Raw genomic sequence first — 11,243 nt, 5'->3', positions numbered from 1 at the left:
ACAAAGAGGAGAAAAAGGTCATTGACAGCAAGACAGAACCAAGGCTTGATGTGTATTGTTCACAGATTTCAAAGAGTATTTGACACCCTGGGTTGACTCCTCCTGTCAAATGTTGAAATTACCCTAAATGTAAAATTGAGAAGGTTAAGGTTTGGGATAGGGTTAAAACATAAAGTTTAAGCACGGATCTTCTCTGGGCCCCGACGGACAGGACGGAAATTGATTCGGAAGAACAGGAGGAGGCAAGTTTGATAAGGACTCGTTCAGAAAACAAAGGACCGAAGACAGCCTTTTAACAAAGTGACTTTTTAACATGTTTTTCACATCTTAAAATGTTATACTTTTGTTTATACACATTTTAAATGGCTTTTACAGAATTGGATGTTTTACATAAAAAAGTACTCTTACTGTATTTATGGTTGTTTTATTGGTTTAACAACATATACTTTTGAACAAACTTATTTTTAATATTCAAATGCTGTGTTTTATTCTTTCACGCTGTTATTATGTGTATAAAATTATGTGCAAAGATATATGAGCTGTTTTAAAGGAAATGAAAAAATATATTTAAAAAAATAAAAAAATAAAAAATAATTCCAATAAGGTTTGGGTTCTGGTTAAAAAAACAAACATTTTTAAAACAAGTGTTCACCACTGGGATTAAACACACAACCATGTGATCCAGAGTGATAGGATAGCCACCGCTATCCACAACTGCCATAGCAAAAACCCAAGCCTACCTGATGGTAATAGTGCTCACTGTTGCCCCTAGTGGCCGGGTTTTTAAAGGCATTTCCTGACGACCTCAGGACGTCCAATTTCGAAGTCACTCTTGAGCAATCTGCATGGTACACTACAGCCCCACGAGGAGGCTGAGGCTGAACTTCATGTTTCATTAATACAGCGCAGCACGCAGGGAGAGAGGAGGCCGGGTCACCTCAGTTAAATTAGAGGAAATGTGTTGAACAAATTACACGCAGGGTAATAATGACAGACCTGAGACCTCCAACACCTAACCCTGCCCCTGGACACCACCACTACTGATCCTGAACCAGTCTGTATCAGACCTACAACACCTAACACTGTCCCTGGACACCACCACTACTGATCCTGGACCAGTCTGTATCAGACCTACAACACCTAACACCAGCACTACTAATCCTGGTCCAGGGACAAACCTCAACGAACTAGGGTTAGGGTTATGGCTATGGTTAGGGTTAGGGTCGAGCTGGGGTGTGGACAAAAAAACAGACTGAGCTGATCTGCATCCTTACACTGAAAACAATTGACATAGATTACACTTAATTCTTGTCTTTTGTTTTCTGATCGTCACTGGATTAATTCACAGCAACAGTGGGAGTTAAAGTCAAAGGGACAGTCTGCCATGAGACGTCTGTCTGTCTGTCTGTCTGTCTGTCTGTCTGTCTGTCTGTCTGTCTGTCTGTCTGTTTAGCTGAGCTGTGCTGTGCCTCTTCCCGTGCGACACTGAAACTGGTCCCTGCGGTGTGTGCGTGGAAGTCCGGTGTCACAGCCATTTCATTCCCCTTGTCCCCCAGGGCTTGTCTCTCCTCCATAAAGTTAATATATCCTGCTGATATTTGTCTTTGGTCAGAAATAGATGCGCAACAGGACCAGGGGAGAGGGGAGGCAGAGCCACGATCAAAAGATACAACTATCCATTTCTTCCACTGACTGAGATGAGATCTGATTACTTTCACTGACAGATTCACTTATCGGAGAATTAAATTATGGTTGCATGTATTCGTGTGTGTGTGTGTGTGTATGTGTGTGTGTGAGAGAGAGAGCAAAAGAGAGAGATACAGGATTGTGAGAAATATATATACTGCATTGCATGTGTTACTGTGTGGGTGAAATATGGGGATAGCCTAATGGTATGTTGTACAGGAAGAACTAATTATGCTTCTGTCAGCAGGTGTCAGCCATACAGGCCTGTGCGTGTATGTGTGTATGTGTGTGTATGCCAGTGTTTGTGTGTGTACGTGTGTGTGTTTTTATGCCTGGGTGTGCCTGTGTGTGTGTAACCTCTGATTACCTGCTATATTTAGAATAGAAACTAATTTAACTAGCGTTTCATTGTTGCGTTTGCTTTGGATCTCTGACAAGTTGTTGTTTCCATTGTCTATATATTGTGCTTCCTTTTCTGAGAATGGAAAAAGAGAAAATTGCATCAATGACTATTATCTGCACCATGGAGGGCTGTAGTTGGTAGTTGCCCATTTTAAAAGGACCCATGAGCACCAACATGTAAAGTTCATAGGAGCATGTCAAATCTGGTGTCAAATTAAAGCTAAGAGTCCATATTTTTGAGAAATTAAGGCATATACACATTAAATCCAATTAGCAAAATACAAAAATCCCCATAGAAATCCATCCGTTTAAGCTAGAGACATCTGTTTTTTTTCATTGGTTATGTCTCAATCCACTGCATCTGCCTATGTCACACTTTCACATCTGTGTTGAAAGGTAACAGAGCTAGAGCGGAGGGGGGTGAGCGGAGCAAATAGAAAAATGATCCTTGGTATGACCTTCTTAAAACAATTCCACATAGCTTAGTAGAACCTCCCCTCACCCCCCTCAAAAAGAATCAGTAATGGAATTTCAGCAGTTGAATTGCCAATGGGCAATCAATGGGCAATCATAGAAGTCACAAACCACAATTGGGTTCACAAGTTTGGACAACACAGTACAGTAGAGTAGTGTAAAGTAGAGTTTAGTTCAGTACAGTGTACTGAACTATCACAATTACGTTATTGTGGAATTTCCCAGTTGTATTGAGTTGAATGACTGTGTGTTTGACACTCAATTCCATTTAAGAGACAGCAGAGAAAGAGAGAGAGAGAGAGAGAGAGAGAGAGAGAGAGAGAGAGAGAGAGAGAGAGAGAGAGAGAGAGAGAGAGAGAGAGAGAGAGAGAGAGAGAGAGAGAGAGAGAGAGAGAGAGAGAGAGAGAGAGTGAGAGAGAGAGAGAGAGGGCACTGCTTTTTTGTCTCTAATCACTCACTATAATGAACTAGAGATAAGGAGAGAGGAAATGTACTATACTGTTTAAGTACAAGATAATAACGATGACACAACACTACTGAAGTCCCAGTGAGGTGGACACTTTGACTTTAACCTTGTAGGTCCAATGAGTGTGTTGTGTGTCCGTGTACATGTGTTTGCAGTTACGTGTCTCCGTATGTGTATTGGAGAAAGTCGTATCAGTTAATACCTTCTCCTCCCATTTAGGTTTGTTCTCTCACTCCTCTCATGCCTTCTTGTCCTCTGGCGTTTGATCTGCTCCCCCTCCTCCTCTGTTCCATTTTCACGCCCCCTTTCTTTGGTGATGAAACGTTTCTTCTGCTGAATGCAGAGCCCTGTGATCAAGTCAGTGTCCTCAAGTCCTCCATTTTGTCAGTGTCCTCAAGTCCTCCATTTTTGTCAGTGTCCTCAAGTCCTCCATTTTGTCAGTGTCCTCAAGTCCTCCATTTTGTCTGTCCTCAAGTCCTCCACACACACACACACACACACACACACACACACACACACACACACACACACACACACACACACACACACACACACACACACACACACACACACACACACACACACACACACACACACACAATAAAGCAACAGTGTGAAGGCTGAGAGAATAGGAGCAAATGGGAAAGTACAAAAAAGTGAAAAGAGAGTGTCAAAGACAAACAACATGCCACACCACACCAGATGATGTGCCATCCGCCAGTATGTCCAGGCTCTCCAGCATCTAGGACAGAACAGACACAAGCACACAAACAAGCTATTCGTCTGTCCAGCCATTCAGTGCCAAAAGGTTGTCAGACAGTGATGGTAACAACTGCATGAGGCTTTTTGAATAACGATTTCAGACGTTTATTCAGGGGCCACAAACAATGTGTGCCACCCTGAGGACCAGTCTGTCTGTGTGGGGCTGGCCAGTACTAACACCACCGTGCAATGTCTCAGACACAACCAGATTCATAAAGCCTGATAATTGCCACTTGCTGTCTGTTTAGTACCTTTAGAGTCACACATTAGTCGAGTTGAGCCTGAACAGCATCGGGAGATGCGCTATTATTAATGAATAATTTCATATTCAGTGCCCTCTCTCCTCTCCTCTCCTCTCACCTCACACCTTCCTCTCCTCTTGCTCCCCCTACCCCTCCCCCTCTTCTCATCACCTAATGTGTCGGGGTGAATATAGATGAAGGCTTAACGGAGAACTCCTTTCAATAACTCCGATCACAAGTCTGATCAAGAGAAGGACCATATTAACTATGAACAAGAGGGAGTGAGTCAGTCGTTCACAGTCAACAGTGATGAATCAGAGAAAGAGAGGGAGAAGGGAAGAGAGAGAGAGAGAGGAATGGAGAAAGAAGGAGGCTGATGTGAAGGAGAGAAACAGACATTGAGAGAGAAAAGAGAGAGACTGAATAAGACAAAGTGAGGGATCATATGAGAGAGAGTGTGTCTGTGAGTGTCTGTTTGTACGAGACCAAGGGCGCAACTTTCACTGGGGACAGGGGTGGGGACACATTCCGAAATTGCATTTTTGTCCCCCAACCCCACAGTTTATCATTGGAATGTGATACAACACAAGTCAATTGTGTGCTTTAGGACCATGCGGACGCCGCCTCCAAGTGGTCAGGTTGGCTGTTTGGAGTGTTTATTCGACTGGACAAAAAATATATATGTCCCCCCACTTCTAAAACCAAAGTTGCGCCCCTGTACGAGACAGTGTGGGAGGGATTGAATAACATCAGTGTGAGAGATAGGCAGACAGAGACGGAAAACAGAGGAGAGGTGGAATTGTTTAACTACAGGTTTCTGTCCAGTCATCCCCCACAGCAGAGTAGCACAGTTCATCAGTTGGAGGAGGACACAGAGGGCCTTGACTCACAACAGATGGGAAGCAGGCGTCACAGTAAAGTGCTTATAGAAGCTGGTGAGCCAATGATGATGAATTACTACTCTAGTGATGGCTCTTCTGGGTCAGGACAGAAACTTACACTGAGTGTACAAGACATTAAAGGAAAACTCCACCCAAAAACTATCTTTTGATATTTGTTTCATTAGTCCATTGTTGACATTGTCCCAAAATGTTTTGCATATCAGTAATCAAGTTTTCAAGAAATGTAACTTTCAAAATACAGAAGTTAACCCTATATGATGCCTTTTGGGGATGATTTCTGTATTTATAACGGTTTTTGTATTTTATCCCCTTTTTTCTCCCAAATTTCGTGATATCCAATTAGAATCTTTTCTCATCGCTGCAACTCCTCAACGGAGTTGCGAAGATCGAGTCATGCGTTCTCCGAAATATGACCCTCCAAACCAAGTTTCTTAACACCTGCTGGCTTAACTCAGAAGCACCAATGTGTCAGAGGAAACAATGTTCAACTGACGACCGAAGTCAGCCTGCAGTTTCCCGGACCGCCAAAAGGAGGTGCTAGAGTGCGATGAGCCAAGTAAAGCCCTCCCCTAACCCGGACAACCCTGGGCCAATTGTGCGCCGGCCTATGGGACTCCCGGTCACAGCCGGATTTGACACAGCCTGGGATCAAACCCGGGTCTGTAGTGACACCTCAAGCAGTTACATATCTTGAAAACTTGATTGCTCACAAGCCAAAAAGTTTGGACTAATGAAACAAATAACAAAAGATTGTTTTTTGGGTGGAAATGTTTGTTTAAGACCAACTGCTCTTTCCATGACATACACTGACCAGGTGAAAGCTATGGTCTCTCCCTCCCCTCCCGGAGGACCTGAGCCCTGGGACCATGTCTCAGGACTACCTGGCCTGATGACTCCTTGCTGTTCCCAGTCCACCTGGTTGTGCTGCTGCTCCAGTTTCAGCTGATTTGCCTGTGGCTATGGAACCCTGACCTGTTCACCGGACGTGCTACCCTGTCCCGGACCTGCGGTTTTCAACTCTCTGTCACTACTGCACCTGCTTCTCGAACTCTGAATGCTCGGCTATGAAAAGCCAACTGACATTTTCTCCTAAGGTGCTGACCTGTTGCACCCTCTACAACCACTGTGATTATTATTATTATTATGACCCTGCTGGTCATCTATGAATGTTTGAACATCTTGGCCATGTACTGTTATAATCTCCACCAGGCACAGCCAGAAAAGGACTGGCCACCCTTCAGAGCCTGGTTCCTCTCTAGGTTTCTTCTTAGGTTCCTACCTTTCTAGGGAGTTTTTCCTAGACAACATGCTTCTACATCTGCATTGCTTGCTGTTTGGGGTTTTAGGCTGGGTTTCTGTATAGCACTTAAAAATATACATGTTTTATTACATTGAACCTTTATTTAACTAGGCAAGTAAGTTAAGAACAAATTCGTACTTGCAATGACGGCTTACTTTGTGACATTGGCTGATGTAAAAAGGGCTTTAAGCTTGAGGCATGGAATGTTTATGTGTGCCATTCGGAGGGTGAATGGGGAAGACAAAAGATTTAAATGTCTTTGAATGGAGTATGGTAGTAGGTTTTTCATGCTCAATAGTTTCCCATGTGCATCAATAATGGTCCACCAACCAAAGGACATCCAGCCACATTGACACAACTGTGGGAAGCATTGGAGTCAACATGAGCCAGCATCCCTGTGGAAGGCTTTCGACACCTTGTAGAGTCCATGGCCCGACAAATCGAGACTGTTCTGAGGGCCAAAAAAAACTCTACGATATTAGGTGTTCTTAACTCAAGTGTATGTTTTCACCTTAGGTGTAGTAAACTATCATGGCCTTAAGATCAGGTTTTGCACAGGCCAGCGAACGTTCTTCAGAAAGCCTTCCATGCAGCCTTCTATCTACCTTAGTAGGGTTCCCAGGCTAGCTTTGCCCTATCACGCTCACAGAAATCCGAAGATCAATTGGTACAGTGGACAGCCTGTTTATTCCCCTCGGGAGACGTGTCCTGCATACATGCCATTCATTCATTTTGGTTTGTAAGTTATGAACAAACATGAACCCATTAGGACTCCCAAAACCAGAGGATGTTTGACAGTCAGTGACATAACATAGAGCTTGTGATTAATTTCTTTTTAGGTGAGGATTTCACTCGTTCACACTTTATTTGGATTGTCTGGATGCTCCATCTGTAGATACTCTACAGATGGCCATACTATCAACAAACTATCTGTTGATAAGCAACTGCTTGCTAAAGTTACGGTTTAGCGTTAGGTTTAGAATAAGGGTTAGGGTAACGTTAAGGTTAGGGTTAGTAGATAGTTAGTTGAAATGTTAACTGATAGTTTGTAGAGCATCTACAGATGGACTATCCAAATAAAGTGTTACCTTTCACTCTGATATGAAGCTTCCTCTGGCACCTCTCATTGTAAACTAGGAAATGACATCACAACCCCTTACTATTTGTGTTCCTTGTATAAGCATCAAAATATTTAGCCCGTATATTTGCATTTGTGTGTGTGTGGGTGGGTGCCATTAAGTACTGTTTCACTCAGCATGCCTCCCTCCATGCTCTGCTCCTTATACACTAATTAGGCAGATGATGGCTACTACAGGCAGACAAGAGGACACCAAAAGACCCCCTGCTGCTGTAACACACCTCTGCCAGCGAGGGTGCCCACACCACACATTCACACACACTTATACACACAGGCATGCACACACACACATACAAGCACACACACACACACGCACACACAATAGAGAAAGGCCAGATTGCGGTCATTGGCAGTCATAGAAGTAGGCCCCATTTCAGTAAAGCTTTTGTTATCCCTATACTTAAACAAGGAGTCTGGAATACCATTTTCTTTTCCAAACCTACTGGATTTCTGCACACTATACTACCCTGCAAAATGAAGTGTAGAGGTTCTTTCACAAAAGAAAGAGATATTGTTGTACTTGTCGTGTATTTGAGGTTTAAAAAGGCTTCTGAAGTTTGGAATTTCCACAAATAGAAGTCAGACTTGATTTTCCCTTGTGAAAAACGTATCAACCCATTTAACAACAACTATTTATTATAATCCACATAATAAATCACATTTCCTGTTGCGGCAGGATTATTTTCCTGCTGTAGCAAACTGGCTCAAATTAAGATCCGACATCTGTAGAGTGGAAGTGAGTGACAATGATGGAGTGAGAGCGAAGAGAGACCAAAGAGGACATGATGCTGGTATTACAGAGTAAAGTGGCTAGACGAGGGAGAATGAGAGCAGAGGCAGTTACTCACACAACACCAGAGTTTCATTCGAGGATAAAGATTTTTTTTATTGAGGCATGTGTTCTTCCAGTGATATTAACTAAGGCTGTATCCCGCACACACACACACACTAAAACATACACTTACTGTGCAGAGCCTTGTCTCCCAGAGCCTTCATCTTGATAGATCATCGTTAGAACTTTCTTACGATGTGTCTTCAGTAGCCGAGTTGTTTTCCCAGAGCCTTCGTTAGTAACGTGGCTCTTAAAAACCTTTCGCAGGCCACTCGTGCCCAAAGTGCCCCTTTGCGTCACTTTATTCACAGCTCTCTGCTTAACACAGCCTAAACATCTTGGTTCTATCTGTCTGACTGTGACAACTTCAAAACGAAGTTAACTACGAATACAAAGTTACCAAAGTATGTGTTACACACGGGTCAAGGATACAATTATGCTTCAAATGAAAAGCGCGATGACTGCTTTAAAAGACACAAAGCCTATATAGGCCATGTAGCCTATTTCAATCATACTGAAATGAATGTAATGTTCAATCAATAGAGTTCTATTTTTCCACAAGGCATAGTAATCTGTAATTTTTTGCCTCAATGTGTTTCATGATGTGTGACAACACTTGCGCAATTAAGTGCCCACTCTGTGATTTAGTGCATTAATATTGAGGAAGCATAATAAGCCTGCATCAATAGCCTATTTGTAGCCATACTGTAGGTGGTAATATCTCATAGGAGGTGATCCATTGTCAGGATTGTGGGATAATTATAATGTTAAGGTAAGATTTGAATGGAGAAAGCTGATTTGAGAGTGCTGTTTTTATTTTGATCCAATCAGTGTTGACACATGGTCTAACGACCCAAACGTTATGCCTCGCAACATTTTTGTTTGGGAAACACTCTTAAAGGGCGACTGCACTTCCCAATATGGCCTCGTTTTCGATTTGGTTCGTAAATAAATGCTAGCGGCCATGGCTGAATTCAAACGTGAGTTGGTTTCGGGGTGTGGTTTAATGTGGGTGAGTTCACAGGTGGGAATAGTTAGCCAAATTATTTAGCCAATTAGCTTCAGCTGGCTGGTGTGCGATCGGGCGAAGATTGGTTTGGCTTTAGATAGCCTATCTCTGGGGATAGTTAGGGATGTCATTGAATTACACAATGTAAATGGAACAATAAATTCACGTGCATATTTTTTTGGTTGTCTCAGTAGCTCTTTCATGCAGCCAAATGACCCAGTGGCCTCATGGGTGGAATGTTATTCATATTGTTTTGGTTGTCTCAGTAGCTCTTTCATGCAGCCAAATGACCCAGTGGCCTCATGGGTGGAATGTTATTCATATTGTTTTGGTTGTCTCAGTAGCTCTTTCATGCAGCCAAATGACCCAGTGGCCTCATGGGTGGAATGTTATTAATATTTTTCATCATTTCATAATTCATCAACATTATACATTTTTTTAACTGCCGAAAATCTGGTGTTTCTATGTCAAACAGTTTTGTTATATTTCAGTACTCTGTGATGTAAACCAAGTGTAATATTGGGATGCAAACTCAAAATTGAACATATTTCAACTTTATCTGACATGGTCAAGGTGTCTTCCTATTTTAAAGCCCATAACCATGTGTGTGAGGTGTATACTTTGTTTCAAAGTAGATTTTTGAAGACTACCAATAAACACTCAGTGTGACCCTGATTTAGCTCACTGCAGTAAAAGGTTAAACGCTTTCAATACTTGTATATACATTTTTACAATTGGTTTGAGGTTTTTAAGTCATTCAAATTTGGAGCTATTCACGTTTTAATGTCCCAATATTGTGTAATTTACTGATGGTGCCCAACTTTCCCCACTGAGTGAGGAACAAAACACTTCATGACCAAAATTGGTTTGTGAATAACGATGCATCTGGTAAAATCATCGTAATGCTCAAGTTACATCGCAACTGGGAAACAAGGTCAGAGCCTGTACACAGAAATGCTACACGAAGAGCGAATCAAACAGGGTCCACAAAGGATGACAGACTCTCGGTCTACACGAACCCTACCGGAAATGTACATCTTGTGTGAAAATTTGGCAAGGAATAAGCTAACAAACAATTCCTCCAGCTGTATACCCAGTGGCTGGGTATAGCTCCTGGTCTGGGACTGTGAGGACCAGAGAAGTCCATGCTACACATAGGAACACATGGCCCCAGCGGAAGGAAGAAACAATATTCATCACAGTCTGTGACACATCATCCATCCACAGACACAGCGGATATAGACTCAAAGATGATCATATTACCATGCACTATGTGAGGAACAAAACATGAAACAATGGGTGCGCTCATAAATTCACTCTGCCTGTCTACTCTGATTTCAGAGCACTCTCGTCTGAGTGTGACAGAGTATAACTGATCAATTTACGAACGCTCAACACCCGTTGAATATGGCCGGTGTGAGTAAACGTCGCCAAAGAAAGCATACTTAAATTGTTGCCAGCAGCACAGTTACAGTCACCAACGCTCCAGATAACATGAAAACAGCCTAACCAGCTCTGCTAGATCGAGTAAACTGGTCCAAGTGAGGTACTCTCTCATTTGTTTCTGGAAGTAGCTAGCAAGCTAGCCAACGTTAGCCAGTTAGCTTGGGTACTGGACTGCCTTTATGAGGTCTGAACACTCGAATCAAGCCTCCTCCTTGGCCAGTTCGTCCAATGTGAGCGCTGAACGCTTCGAGAGCGAAATGCTCTGAATTTACGATCAGACAATCTGACCAACAATCTGAATTCACGAACACCCAGAGCGCACTCTGGCACTCCAGATTGAATTTACTAACGCACCCAATATGTTCATCATCATCATACTTTAACTCTCCAGATGTCTTACTGTATATACTGTATTCTTATATTACAGGAAGCGGGAGGGGACATGTTATTAATGCCACCAGTGTGACAGCTACGTGCTGCAACTCAGCAAGTAGATAGATATCTGTCTAAATCAATAAATAATCAATACATTATGGAAACATTGAAATCCAACCCATTATCCTATCATTAAACGTGCTTACATC

The 11,243-nt window shown here is 42.6% G+C and overlaps 1 protein-coding gene across 1 annotated transcript in view; it reads right to left on the bottom strand.

The window, feature by feature from the left end:
* Positions 1-8,232: 8,232 nt before the first annotated feature.
* LOC118370470 (SH3 and cysteine-rich domain-containing protein 2-like) overlaps positions 8,233-11,243 on the bottom strand; it is a 63,319-nt gene continuing 60,308 nt past the window's right edge. Inside the window, exon 11 of the mRNA XM_052518692.1 lies at positions 8,233-11,243. This exon is cut by the window's right edge and continues 2,315 nt beyond it. The gene's annotated coding sequence lies outside the window, so the exon portion shown is untranslated.

The sequence above is a fragment of the Oncorhynchus keta genome, chromosome 5, assembly GCF_023373465.1.
Source record: "Oncorhynchus keta strain PuntledgeMale-10-30-2019 chromosome 5, Oket_V2, whole genome shotgun sequence".
NCBI lineage: Eukaryota > Metazoa > Chordata > Actinopteri > Salmoniformes > Salmonidae > Oncorhynchus > Oncorhynchus keta.
The sequence above is the reverse complement of the archived record's forward strand: the minus strand, read 5'-3'. Positions and strand labels throughout refer to the sequence as shown.